Source organism: Triturus cristatus, chromosome 9 (genome assembly GCF_964204655.1).
Source record: "Triturus cristatus chromosome 9, aTriCri1.1, whole genome shotgun sequence".
NCBI classification, from domain to species: domain Eukaryota; kingdom Metazoa; phylum Chordata; class Amphibia; order Caudata; family Salamandridae; genus Triturus; species Triturus cristatus.
The window spans coordinates 655662809-655678404 of NC_140592.1; the positions used below are offsets into that span (position 1 = coordinate 655662809).

General features: G+C 41.2%; 1 long non-coding RNA gene across 1 annotated transcript in view; it reads left to right on the forward strand.

Moving 5' to 3' along the window:
- Positions 1-15596, forward strand: part of LOC146798449 (uncharacterized) — a 120164-nt gene that overhangs the window by 41938 nt on the left and 62630 nt on the right. The gene's annotated exons all lie outside the window — the stretch shown is intronic.

The following is a 15596-nucleotide window of genomic DNA, read 5'->3' on the forward strand; positions in this document are numbered from 1 at the left end:
GAACTTTAGCAAAGCATGGTGTACTCGTTTTGCCTTAACACATTTTAGTGACTGGTCTGATTACTCGATGGAGATTCACTCTTTGTTTTTTTTTATCCCCCACATCATGGTGTTATTGCAAGGAAAATGCAAGTATGGATGGAATCAAAATGACATCATCCTATACATCCTCCCTCATTTGCTCACCCTAATCGGTTTGACATTCTCTCAGGGCTGTCTGAAATTGACTGACTTTTTGGATGTTTTAGTCAGTCAGTTCCGGTAGCCGGATTGGGTATGCATTGTAATCCACAAGGGAGAGGTATTTTTTTAGACAAGCATATTAATAGGGGCTCGGTGGAATCATTAGAATCCCCCTCTTTTAGAAGAAATTCAAGTAGGGAGAGCCGAGATAAATATGTAGTTGACTCACCATACAATATCTTGACTCTAAATGCTACTGCTTCTAGTCATGAGTCATACCTGTCTCCTTACGCAGTTGAGCAATCTGCGGGAGACAAACTAGCGGGAGTGGCAAACCTAGGGCATATAATGACTCTAACTGAGACCATTGTGTCCATCACTAGTCATGTTCCTCAATTGGGTGATACAGTAGGTGAACAAACTGTAGTTGACGAACCAGTGGGATTGATCAATCTGGCTCACACTAAGGTTTCACTCAAATGAATCTCATGGAATATAGCAGGAATTTGATCCAAAATGACTGATGAGGTGTGGCTAAATCATATTAAAGGTTTTGGTGTTATTTGCCTTCAGGAGACGTGGTACAAGGAAGATATAGTGCTGAATGGCTTTTGCTCTTACACAGCCCACGCAATACCTTCCCCAGCAGGAAGAGCTAAGGGAGGGCTGGTTGTTATGATTGCAGTAAAATACAAGGCCATAAAAATGACCCCTGTTGTCACAACTCCCTGGTACCAAATAATTGTAATGGTTATTATGTTACAGGTCAAGCTTTTAATTGTGAATTGATACTACAATATTTTTAACCAAAACAACTGTCAAGTTATAGAGGCCCTGCGGGATGAAATCAGCAAAACTGCTGGGAAATGTCAACCCCTATGCATTTTCTGGGTAGGGGATTTAAATTTTTCTTTCTGCCCACATAGTTCTAACTATGCTTGCGGTTTGCTAAACACAGAGGGGCAACCTCTCCCGCATTTTGTTCATACTCCCCAGGGCGAGCCCTTAAATTCTATCATCATGGGTAATGACTTGGCCCTCATTAATGATTTGGCCTAATACAGTGTCCTAATTTTGTTGGAGGGGTAAGGAAAGTTGTATTGATTTTATGTTTATTTCACAGAAGTTTTAAATACTTTTTGAGGCTTTTGAGGTGGAGCCAAATATTGCCAGTGATCACAACCCCCTGACAGCTACTTTTAGGATAACTGCCCAGCCTGGGAAAGTTGATGATCACCCTATACTCTTTAATACAAATAAAGGGGTAAGGCTCAACTGGAACAAAGTAAACCCATCTGATTTTGAGGCACCAATTGTTAAAGATAATTATGACTCAATCACGAGGTGTCTCCGCTATGGTGTGTCCCCATCTGAGATCATTCATGATTTCGAACTGATATGCACAGATATAGCAAAAAACGTGACCAAATCAGTTAAGGTCAGAAATCCCCCAGAGACAAGATGGTTTACTGCTGCTTGCTCTAACGCTCAAACAATATTAAAATCGGCCCTCCATGCCAATCCTTGTGACTAAGAAAGTGGGGGGAGATTCAATATGGTGTATCAGAGGCTGGAATCTGGACTAACTGTTTACAACATACATTTTGCCTCTGACACCATTGATTACAACATTTATTTTATCAGCTAGTCTGTTTAATGACTGCGATCTGCAAAACAATTTTTTGCTTATTAACTTTTTGGTTCGATGAACACTACTCGTTAGACAAACACTTATTGTATACAAAAGACAGTGACATATATATTTACATTTGTACAGTGACTTCAAAATGTGACAAAAAATATATGCAACATAAAGTCTATCAAATAGAATTATTTTTCATAACCATAGTCAATTGTCCGAAACTATTTGATTTGTGAAACTTGAGCGGTTGGCTCCTATAGTTATAGCTGTTATTGCGGTCCTAAGCAGAGTCGGGTACTTATGTCTATAATTGGTTTAAACAAAAAATGCAAGTGCATATATTTTTTGTCACATTTTGAAGTCACTGTACAAATGTAAATATATATGTCACTGTCTTTTGTATACAATAAGTGTTTGTCTAACGAGTAGTGTTCATCGAACCAAAAAGTTAATAAGCAAAAAATTGTTTTGCAGATCGCAGTCATTAAACAGACTAGCTGATAAAATAAATGTTGTAATCAATGGTGTCAGAGGCAAAATGTATGTTGTAAACAATCCTTGTGACTAGGCACAAATTAAAATTGCCAGGAAGCTCTATAAAACCACAGTTAAGCAGAGGAAGGCAGAACTAAGGTCATTAGCTTGGGACGGCCTGGAGAGAGCTAGCTCCCTCAAAGATTCCAAAAGTTTTTGGGAGGTTATAAATCATCCTTTTTTCACAGAGAAGGTGAGGAGGATAGATTCCCTGATAACAGGGGAGGCTTGGGAAACTCATTTATCGGCAATTTTTAACCCCCATGGTCGTCAACTAGATGTTCTTAGTGGGGATTTGCTTTTAAAGTTAACCTCAGCAACATAGTTAAGTTTATCTATCTCAGTGGCCGAGGTTGAGGAAGCCATAATTTAAGGAATGTGCATGAAAGCGCCAGGTCCTGATGGGGTCCCTTTAGATCTTTTTTAAAGTAATCCCCAGTTATGGGCCCCAGTGCTGACCAATGTTTTTAGGGCAGTGATTATTGGCCTAATCCCGGCATCCTGGAGAGAGGCCGTCGTTGTCTCGGTATTCAAGAAATGTAACCGAAGTGACTCCGCCTGTTCTAGGCCAATTTCATTTATTGACGCTACAGCAAAGTTGCTAGGGAGGGTTGTCCTTGCCCGGCTCGAATCATGGGCAACTGACAACTCACAATATGGCTTCAGAAGAGGGATGGGCACCACCGAGCAGTGCCTTAACTTGTCACTGGTGATGGGCAAGTACATGAGGGCCAGGAAGGGTTCCATCCACCTGGCCTTCATGTACTTGTCCAGTGCTTTTGACACTGTAAACCGGAGAAGTTGTGGGTAGTGATCGGAAACCTGGATGTGGAGGAGGCCTTGATTTCCCTCTTTCACAGGCTCCGTGCATCGACCTCTGTTTCTATAAGATATGACCACAAAGGTGAGAAAGCTAGGCCTATAGCTCCACGGCAGTTGTAAGGCAAGATGTATTCTGGCCCCGTTTCTTTTTCTAATTAACACCAATGGTTTGGAGGCCCTCTTAATAGATAAAGGAATTGATTGTCCACGTATTGGAGGCACACGGGTCCCGCTACTTTCCTATGCGGATGACACCGTGTTAATGGCACTAACAGCACTTGGCCTCCAAAAATTGCTTAATACCTTTACAGAATCTATGCTGGCTCTTGACCTGTAAGTGAATTTTATAAAATCTTATATTAGGATGTGTGGCCCTAAAATGACTAAAACAAGGAAATACATGGTGGAAGATAAGAATATTGATAAACTGAATAATTGTAACTATTTAGGGAATGTTTTTAATAATAGGCTGAGTTGGGACTCGTTAGTCATGGCAAGGGTGCAACAGGCAGGCAGGATAGTTGAGGAGCTTTTTCGTTTTGCCAGAAAGCTAGGCCATAAGCCGGTGACCGAGTTGGTTTGTCTGTATAAATCCAAATGTGTGCCTAATGTAACATATGGGGCAGGAGTGTGGGGATACCATAACAACTGACAGCTTCAAGTTATGGAAAACAAATGTATTAAAAGATTATTGATGATTCCTAATAGTGCCCCCACGATCTTCTGTCGTCAAGAGCTGGGGCTTGATTTCATAGAGGATCACATTAGATTTGCCCCTCTGTTAATATGGGCCAAAATCTGGTTGTTCTAAGAATAAGTATTTTCCAGAGAGATTATTAAGGACTGTATTAACCTAGACGGAGCACTTTCTATTCCTTGGCTTCGATTCGTAAGGGACAGCTTCTGTAAGCTAGGTTTGGGGCATTACTTTGATTGTCCGGATAGGATCCCTGAAAATGCTAAAAACATCATAAAAGAGGTACACTCTACAGGGGTGAAGACATCACGTGCTAACTATAATGTAACAGGGTGCCTTCGTTTATCCCCGAATCAACAGCAATTTTATCTAACTTTTACGACAAATGTACAGACTAGCTTATATTTAACTAGATTACTCTTACTTATCCTGTATTTCTTGGTTGCTTTCCCAAAACATTCGGTGTGGGAGGATAAACTGGTGCCTTGTCCATGTGATAACGAGGCAGCCCAGAGCACTGTGCACTTTATGCTATTTTGTTCCCTCTATAAAGTACCAAGAAGAAGGTTTTTAGTTCCGATTTTAAAAGAAATTATGCCGTGCTCTTACATATATACCCTCTTTGGCCACCTATGATATATGTATAAGGATTTCCAATTTTATTAAAGTAGCTTTGGCGATTAGGAAACGGTAATAGGCCTTGCTACTGAACCCAATTAGAGTAAATTTTTCATATATAACCGAAAGCACTGATGTAGCTTTATAGAGGGAGCCATAAAATTATATTATGATGAGTGCCCTGCAATATAGTCTGTAGTCCTCACTCACAATATAACTATAACTCCACAGTGGTCACCACACTAGGAGCAGCTCTTGTTGTGGTAAACATTTATTGTTGGCGGCTGCTAGCTCCTGGAACCCCGCGCATCTTGTGGAGCTCATGTGTGACTATGTCATAAATGATGTAATAGAACATGTCTGAGGGTTGTAATATGTGAGGTCATAAGCAGTGCATGGCGGGAGCCCATGTTATAGTTTGCTCTGCTAAATATAACTGGTTAATTTCTGTGGTTTTTAGAGTTCAAAACATTATGTTGGCACTGACATATTAATTTAATTATAATGTCACTTTGTAGTAAATTCCTACGGTTTGTTTTTATTAGCAAAATGATATCTTTTTATCACACTTAACTATAAGGTCACATTAACCTTTATTTTTCTTTTCAGTGAATACATATATAGGCAAAATTGAAATTGGAAAGCATTTTTTGATTTGCCTATGATTTGACCCAAATGATGGATTTGCATAGTCAACTAAGATTCAGCATGCCAATTTGTTTATAGATCCATGTAGGTAAAAAAAATGTAAAAAAGATGTGTTATCTCTTTTTAGCTCCCATTGGAAACTTTGCTAGTGAAGGGGTGGGCGGAATTTGCGTAGTCTCGCTATGCAAATCTCCGCGAGCACGCAGAGTTCTGCTTGTTCCGCCCGTCCGCGATGCTTTTTTCCTGTTCGAGAACGATGTTTGCGAGCTCCTGAGGAAATATCTTGTGAAAACGCATTTTGAAAGCGCGAACAAGCAAAAAATCCAGCAAAGCCGCGGATCGCGGAATTTTTGGCAATTCCGTGTTCTCCACGGACGCAAAATTACCCAAATTCCGCGAGCGGAACGGAATTTACCGCCCAAGCCTAATTATAACCTAAACTGCTCAACGGAATTGCACCAAACCTGGAATGAACGTAGAACTTTACTCAGATCAAACCAGCCTTTATTCACATACCAGAGGCACACATGAAAGCAAAGGTAAAAAAACAAATACATACATATAGTAATTCATTAAAATACAGTCATTAAAATTCATTAGTACCTGGCTCATAGGATAAAAAACATTATAACATCCTTGAGTAAACAACTAATTTCTGAAATAGTCCAACTCAATTGCAAACCTCCCCATAACTTCATCATTGCGATTATATCAGGGCCACCCTACATTGACCAAAATGACTTTTCTTGAGAAACTGTAAAGAAATATGTTTGGAGTATAAATAATCAAATCTACAAAAAAGACAAAATGAAGCAAGGTCTACTCTGAGGCACCATCACAAGGAGTTGTCACTCATGATGTCATTAGAAAAACCTAAAGAAAACCAGAGCAAATGGTGAACAGTGCCTGCCCTAAAATGAAAAAAGGTGACCTCTACTATCTTCCCAATTTCAAAGCTAAATAAGATTCCATGCCTACAGTTTCTTACAGGACACAATAGTTAATAAATCTATGTTTTCAACATTCAGACCCCTCCCTTGAGTATTGTCTATTTTCCAAAAAAAAGAGGTTTACCCACCTTTTTATCTTATCTGGGTAGGTGAATCAAATAACTCAGGGACGACAAGATCTTTTAGACCAGCGGTCACATAGACTATCCAAGGGCCTCTATCCTGCTGGAGGCCATCAGTAATAACCTCTCTATTCAGGCCAGCCGCAGGGTTGGCTCAAATAAATATCCATAATAAAATAGTGGCCAATGTATTGCTAAGGACAAAGTTTGAGCTCCCGGGAGGTTGACTTAAAATTTGTCCACAGATACAATTGCATAGGGTCCTCTATGCAAGTCACTAACTTAAAATAATTGAGAGGATTTGTTCCAATCCAAGCTTAAAACATACAATCCATGCACCCAGCCAAATGTCAGTCAATGTTTTTGTCAGGTGCCTTGATAGCTATGTTCGGCAAATAAATATTAAATACGGCAAAATGACTGCATTGTTGGTAATTACATTGACATTCAAGTCTAATTCCTTGAGAAAGAAGTGTCAGAGACAAGGATATATATGTTGCATAATCGAATTTCCAAATATGTGATTCTTAAACTTCAGCCTCCATACTTTACTTTTACAAACCTTTTGATGTAGTTGATGTTCCTTAATTGGGGGGATTGATTATCTGCTCATTAATTACTTTATAGTTTTTCACAAATTAGTAGCACTGATTTCATACATCCTGTACTCAAAGAGTCAGCAAGTATTACCACATATGTGCACGGTTGTTGAAGAAAAGCACCTCCAATATTTACTGCACACAAATAGGATGCATGTAGTCATTGGGCAGGACACTATCCGTTTCACATAGAATGACAATTAAATTATTGTTTCCTCTAAACCACCTGGTCTCCTGGTACTTATGGTATTAACAAAGAATGTAGTGGGGAAAATTATAGATGGAAAAATTTGAAATGTTCTCAGAATAATCGTCATGAGAGGATTAAATTGAGGGAGTAAAGGAGTGTGATTATTTCATTGCACTCCAAACAAAATGCTTATCTAAATAGATAGGTGGAAAGTACATGACTTGGCTTGGAAATGCTCTGTGATCCTACCTTGTCAATTATTTTAGGTTTCCTGGTGTGCCCCCTGGTGAACTGAACAATCATGCATTTCCTCCGCAAGTACTCCATCCTCTTGCTTTTCTGTTTGGCAAGGCTCTGATCCAAATTGTGCCCCTTCTGAGTGAAAATGGCTATTGGCCCATCAACTCAGGATATACGACAACAGGTCCTAGCAGAAGCAGATTAATATTAATGGGCACAAAGCTTTTAATCTGAGTCACTGTGAGATATTAGCTATTGGCTGTCCATATCCCCAAACTGTAGTCTTGCCTTCATCTGTGTGTTTTGTTGCAAAGTATCCGTATCATATATCAATTACATTTTGCTTATCTAAGAAAAATCAAAAGCACATTACTCCCACAGCAAAATGAAATACTGCCCATTCCAAATCGGAATAAAGTTACTGAGCTGTAATCTCATGTACACATCTCAGTGAGCACTGCACCCCTAGGGTGCCATCTCCCAGCTCTAAGGAGGGGACTACAGTCCCTCATTTGAAGTTTGGGCATAGACATTGATTAACTCGCTAATACATAGATAAGTTCAACAGTTTTTGCTGCTACAATTTCACACAAGCAAAATGTACTGTTCTTAGCGTTCTTCCCAGTAGACCCCGTTTTCCCATCAGGTGAAGAAGTGGCTCTTGTTGTTCTGGTGGGTACATATGGGTGCATTTTGCTCCTTCAGAAATGACTTTGATGCCCCAGCATCAGGCGCCAGCCCAGCATTCTCTTAGCACATGGCATGAATGTTGGACGAAACAATGTTGCTGTTTGGTTTAATGTCTTGATTAATTTCACTATAGGAGGCAATCAGGGAAACCAGGACACCCTTCACGACACGGGCGACACCTGACTTCATTCTCTTTTCTGTGTTTCTCATGCTGTGAACATGCTGTTTTTCTCCTCCTGGACAGTCTCTTCTCATGCAGGTCCGGGCATCTCGTACCGTTCCTAAGACAGGCTTTTGGGTACTAGGAAATTCATGATCTTCTACAGCAAGAAGTGCAGACTTCAGGTGATGTCTGCTCAGCTTTGGTAGACTGCCTCTCATGCAGATACCAGCCCTGGTTTTCAAGCCACTTCAGAGTACTCCTTTACTTGGTCATGAGGAACCTAGAACGTCAACACAGTGGGGTGTTTTGGGTCCCACTGACAAGTGTCATAGGAGTTCTTGCACAAAAAGAGGCTTACATGGTAATGACAACACTAGAGCAAGGTAGAGCAGATTGACAGCTGTGTTACAGTAGAACCCAAGAGCAGAAACTGCTAACAAGTTTGGTGAAACAACTCAGAACTGGGTTGTTACAGTCCACAACCATGGGCAATACGGCAGTGTCTAAAAGATAGAGAGGGAGTCAACGCTGATTCCAATCCACACTACACAAGCTATGATATTGTGGACCATGTTACTCCACAAGTAAACTGTTTTTCCTAAAGTCATTGCCCATTGATGGCAGGACTGCAGATGGGGAAAAGGCAGGCGTTTAAGGGGGTGGGGTTGATAACAGCTCTTACTGTCAAATGCCCTCAGAATCCTGGGGAAGTTATGGTCACTCCCTCTAGCTGAAACTCTCCCATAAGGAATAAGAAGCTTTAGGCCCTCACTTATCCTCTTTAAATTCCACCCAATATAAAGGAGAGTGAGATTGCAGATTGGAGAGCATTCAACTACTTGCCAGGGATGACCACTGCCACTTCTTTCTCTCAAGTAGGAATCACAAAAGAAACAAAAATAAAAGGAAATTAATTTTAAAGCGGTTGAGAATTCAGCCTACACCCTAGATATGACCATTGCCTATCCGTTATTTCATGACAGGTAAGACCTTCCTGAGGAAGATTACAGAGGGAAGGATCAGGAGGAATAAACTAATCACCTCCATATGGTCAACTCATGGATTATGTTGTCTTTACTAGTGAATGAATGGCACTATAATTAATTGAACTGAATGTCATTGGAATATGAGGAAAATTCCCAGTAAATCAGAAAACAGCATACATGCATGAAAGACACAGAACAAAAGAAAGTGTCAGATATTTTATTCGTTGGCTTTATTATGTGTAATATTGGAAATAAGACACTGTGAAAAAACAGACAATTATTGTTAACTACATTTTTTGAGACATACGGATCGATCCTCTCACAATTCCACTTTGGTACTTATTTCCCAGACAGGAGATGTGGATTGGTTGGATCCACAGTATAAGGTCTCAGAACTGATCTGGGGTAATTTGCTTTCAAATTTCATTTTCTGGCTGTAGCTCAGACACAGCATTTGTGCTGGGTGAGGGTTCTCACTAGTAGCAATGTGCTGGCTCCAAGCAGGAGTATTCAAAACTGGGACGCTATGAAACATGTAATCTCAGCACCTGGCCCCCATCATCCTTCCTGAAGCAGTCATCAGGCACAAGCAAAAAGGCAGATTCTGCTTAGAAACATTGTCACCTTTAATAAGACACATGATAGACCTACACCCACACTCCTACTATTTACCCAATATCATTCCCCATGATGAAGAAATCAGCAGCCCATTTCTAACAAGGACCTCATTGAATTTCGGTGGGCAGCATTTTCTCCATCCCCCTTCACTTCAGTATCTGGGTCACCACACTCCAGACTCAGGAATGCAGTCAATGCACTTCCACTAGGTGTGGAAATTGTATCTAGTCTCCATCAGGGCTGGGCCTACAATATACATCCCACTGGTCCTAGCACTCACCACAGATGTCCCAGCACTCACCATACATACACACACTTGACACATACATAGAGTTATCACTACAAAGGTCTGGGAGTCACACAGCCTATTATACTGGTCTTGGCAGTCACTGCCACTCTGCAGACCTTCCTAAAGCTGTCTGCTGAATATGTACCTCAACCATTTTTCATCTAGCACTTAGAGTTTTGCCACTTGTCTGGTGGCTTAGGTACCACTGTTGGCCTTAGTTTCTCATTACTCTCACAGCTGGCAATCAGAGGTGTTTTCTTACTCAGAGCCCCACTGTGGGCCATCTGAGGCAATCTATCTGGAGACTCTGCCACCCTTCCTTTTGCTCATCATAGTCTTTCGATGAGCCTGAGCTAACCTTTACTGATTGCTATAGCCCTTTGACCCTCTTTGTTAGCCATTACCCATTTTTACTGACTGTAGCCCCTTGAAGGTCTTTGCCATACTTCACAAACTGCATTCTGTTTCACCCATTCATGTTTAGACCTCTCCACAAAGTTTGAGTCTCTCTGGCCTCTGATCCTACTTCAGACTACTGAGCCACCATCTGACTGCATCTGCTATCACTCAGAGTTTAAAGTGTAACAGTCATTGATTTTTATTCACTTTGCATGCTCTGGTTTTTAAGTAAATACTTACCAATTCTATGAGTGGTCTGAAAAAAGCGGGGATTTCCAAGGGTTGACAGCAGAAGGAATCATGAACAAAAAATGTTTACAAAAGGGATATCCTTATACATGTGACCTAGAATCACTTAAGGTTCCTCTTGCATCTGGTGTTCCTTCTTCTTCTCCTGATCCCTCTATGCCTTCTTGTGTTGGTTATACTTCTGGTTCTGTTCCAAGTTTGACATTTTTGAGTTGTTTTGGTCCTCCTGGGCCCCATCCCATGCAAACAGCATGTTGAACCTGGCAAGAGGTAGACTTTGAAAAACAAATCAGGGGAATTGATTTCCCCACTGACATACATTGAAGCAGAGGAGAATTTAGACAGAAGGCACCTAAAATAAAGCCATTTTTGGCTTACAAGATCGGGAGTCTCCCACCTGAATCGGGTCTGTTGGCATGTTTGTCATTCCAGGCTGTAGCTTCATGCTGACCGCAGCCCCGTAGCATTGCAGCCCACAGCAGAAAGCAAGGGAGAGAGACGCCCTACTACTACTAAACCACTGACCCAGCTCTTGGTGCCCGGCCCCGGCTCAACATCATACCCCCTCGCCCCGGCTGACATAGCAGGGGGCTTCAAACAACATCGGTTCAGCTACAGGCAGCTGGGTAGCTGAGTGCGGCTGAGAGTGGCACCATCTTACAGTGGAACATCGTGCCGCTCAACCCTTAATCGAACAAGCGGCAGTGCTCACCACGACACAGGTGAGCCTTGGTGAGACGCATCTCAGCAATAGGCAGACAGTAGTGGCAAGGACGGTCGCCATTAGGCGGCAGCCGTGGTGAGTGTGTGCCCTCACAGAGGTGGCCTGACTAGGTCAGGTGCAGCTTGTGTCCTGCCCTGCGAGCCCCTTTTGCCCCTTCTACCTCCTTTCTTCACCACCACTGTTCCTCTCATCCCCTGCTCCTGTTTCCCCTTCCCCCCCGTTTTAGTGGGGGATTAACTTTACACAGGGGGTATCGTGTATAACCATAATGGCGCCAAGGCATCTCTAAAGGCTTCACCTCTGCCGTAATCTAGTACCAGTGAAAGGAGTATTTGGCCCCTGACCAGCATCTGCAGCAGCATAAGAACGGAAAGACCCGTAAGTGACACATATTGGAGCAGTTGGGAAGTTGGAGGAGTACCCTCAGCATTCAATCTAGCAAATGGGTCTCAAAAGAAAGGGTCGACTGCACACGATCTCGGAGGAAATCCCGGAGGAGTAAATCCCTAATAGTCACTCCTCCAACAAAGGCTTACAAGGATTATAAGAAGCAAATTACTTACAAACAGCTCAAATGAAAAGCCACAAGACGCTCGATTAGAAACTTTTTCAGGAAAAATGATACCCCCAGCACTGATCATGGTACTGTCCAGGGCGCACCACCTCACGTACCATGCCGGGCTCAAGATAGTAGTCCTAAAGGGCTAGGCAGACCGTCCTTTGACCACTTCAGCATATGCAAGTATCGCCTACTTCTCAGCGAAGAGTCCAGGAGTGAGGAGAAAATGGCCGGTGTAGCCGGCGGCAATCCGATTTCAATGCAGCCCTAGGGCCTATCTAAGAGCCAAATTCCCCTTATACTCACAGACATGGGGCATGACATCACAATTAGTAAGATCCACAAAACAGCTTTGATTAAAAATGTTTCTACTTTAGTGGCAACGGCGCAAATTTACCAGCCCAAAGCCCACGGCCCAGACCTTCGGATCATGGAGACCACCTAACCCCCACAAAAATCTATGAGCCCTTGGTCCCATTCAGCCATACTGGACCCAGATTACCCTGTGGCAGGGGACCTCACAGACTCATTTCTTTATAATTTAAGCCAAAAGATTGAAAGAACCTTAGAGTTAACCCCAAATCTATAGCTACCATCAGCGCCCCCACGGTACTTTAATTCAAAAGTAGACCATAACTTAGGCAATGTTAGTGCAGAAGTGGATCTAGAGAGAACACCCCTGACCGAGATAAACAGTGCCACTAATAAGGCCCTTTTGTGGCAATCATCTAAAATGGAAGTTCAAATAGACCTCCTACAAGCTATTGCAGGTCATCTAGTTAACATAAGTTCCAGGGTGGAGGATTTAGATGATGAAACAACAACTGAATCCTGTGGTCTCTTATCTGGGAGAAGGACTCAAAACACATATAACAAAGAGAGTACTACAAAAGGCCAGTGTATAAAACGAGAAGACCCTTACGAGAGATCGGATTCCCATCACTCACCACAGTGATCAGTATTCATCATCTGGGTATCCTTCCTACCATCCACTGTATCTCTTGATCATAGAGGAAATTCTAGTGGATTGTATCTCGATCAAGTCATATAGGAAGAACAGAAAAGGAGAGAGAAAAAAATTGTTTCTCAACTTGTACATAGATGTGATCACAAATAATAAGTGAGAATAATAAGTGCAGTGTAATAATGTGAAAGTGAGACTAAAAGAAGGATTTAGAAGAGAAAAAAGACTTTTATTTGAATATCTCTTGTAATCCTTATTCAAAACAGTGCAAAAGCAGCTTCAAAAATAATAGCTGCTTGAAGGAATGGTCGACATGCTTCAGCCTTATGCACTTCTAGGCCTCGGCTTTCTTCAGGACCTATCTATAATAGTTGTTGCTACTGTATTAAAAAATCAAGTGTGAAAATATTGATAAATAAGAGGTTGGAATCAATACAACCTTTTGTACCGAATTCAGATCCTCTGTACTGACAGGACACAGTTGGTACCTATAAAGTAAAACATACATAGTAGTACTCAATTCAATTCAATTCAATCCACTTTATTCGATTAATTAAAATCATAAAAGTACAAGACAACAATTACATTCATACACAAGAGCAAATACAAAAATAAATAAATAGCAATGTTATACTCCATCATAAATATATCCTTAAAAATTATTTCATAACCATCGAGGCTAAAGTGCATACAGAAAAGTGCTTACTAATAAGTTACCAGCCCACCACAGACCAACAAAATTTTAGAATTACTTAACTAGGACGTCAATCAATTTAACCAGTAGGAATTTAAGCAGATTGTAAAGATACATAAGGAACCAAAAATTGATGTTTATTCTATCTGGTATAGGTTCCAAATATCAACTATCTATAATTTTCCCCCTGATCCTAACAGCGGCCACTAAAATAGAAGCAATGTTAAAAATTTCCCACTTGTCAGATAACATTTGCAAATAAAGTAAAGCAGGTTTGGCCTGTAAAAAGTCCCTCTTACGAAGTAAAGGCACCAAAAACTTCTTCCGAATAGCAGCATAGTGTTTACAAAACAGTAGGAAGTGTAGGGTATCTTGAATGGAGTAATTATCACAAGTACATAATCCTGCATCCTGAGGTTTAGACCAGCCCACAAAGTCCCCCAAGGACAGATGTATCAAGTTGAATCGAAATCTGGTCAGGAGCTAACGATGAAACGGCTTGGTAACAATTAGCAGATAAGGTTCTGTCGACAATGATGTTTTTATGAAAGAATGGGCCCTAACTAGAGGTTTCTGCAGCTCATGCCCTTCCCGTTCCGTCATCATCATTTTTATAAAGTTATTTTTAACCCATTTCAAGTCATCCTTCCTAATTTTCTCAGGGTGATCATATAGTTCCTGGCGTCCTAATTTAAAAAGCATTGATTCAACATGAACTAACCACATAATATTGCTCGCTTTGTCCAACTTAACACAATCCCGCAATTTCTGTTGGTTCAGGGTTAGATCAGAGTTAAGCCACACTCTGAGCCAGCAAAGTAATGGTGCCAAGCTCAGACTGTCAGATAAAAAACCCAACCCCAGTTCCTGATGTAAAGAAAAACTAGGGGTAGATTGCGGTACTGAAAGAAGGTTCCGCAAAAATCTATTTTCCGCTATCTGTAGTTCTAACTGGGGTTTATAACCCCATATAGCGGAGCCATAACCTGCTATAGCCAGACACTTAGATTTATATATTTTAATAATAGCCTCCACTGGTCTTGCCCCCAGACGTTTAGCAAACCCTAATACAGCAGAGGTTGATCTAATTACTGCATTTTTTTTCGATTTTTGCTGTGGGACCCAAGAACTCCTTTCATCAAAGATTACCCCTAGATAGGTAAAGGAGGGAACAGTGGACACTAGACCCCCATTACAGTAAAAAGATTTTGATTTTGTAACTTTACGACCTGTAGACAGAATATGCGATTTACCAATATTTACTACTAAGTCCAGGGACAACATAAATGCTCCAAACGCATCTAAAAGACGCTGTAAACCTACCGCCATTCTAGCCAGTAGTACAGCATCACCCGCGTATAGGAGAACTGGGATTAAAGTATCACCTACACGCGGGATGTCCAAACTCGCTTTAACCAGGGTTTTATCTAAGGCATTAATGTATAAGGTGAAAAGCAGGGGCGCCATTATGCACCCCTGTAGTACCCTCTCCTGGATTTAAAAGATTTAGAGCACTTACCATCCCGAGACAGCCTAATTGAAGCAGTAAGGTCACGGTGCAGATCTGCTAAAAAATAAACCAAAGCCGAATCCAGACCCATTTCCAACAAAATAGTCCACAGCTTCGACCTGTTAACCAGGTCGAAAGCTGAAGTCAGGTCCATAAAGGCCAGCTTCAGCGAACCCTCCTTCGCCATAGTATATTTTCCTATTAACAAAAAAAGGTTCAAACATTGGTCCATGGTGCTTCGGCCTTTACGGAAGCCATATTGTAAATTACTTATTATTTTCTTTTCATCTGCCCAATCTGTGATCTTGCCTAATATAACTTTACCTAGTATTTTGACAACTGAATCAATCAAGGATATTGGTATATAACACCTTGGTTCACTCCGCTGACCCTTTTTAAAAAATGGTATGATAGTTGAGTGACACCAAGATGCAGGAGGCCCAATCAAAGCCACAGCATTAAAAACGTTAACCAGTATCTTAGCCCAAAAATTGGGATTATACTTA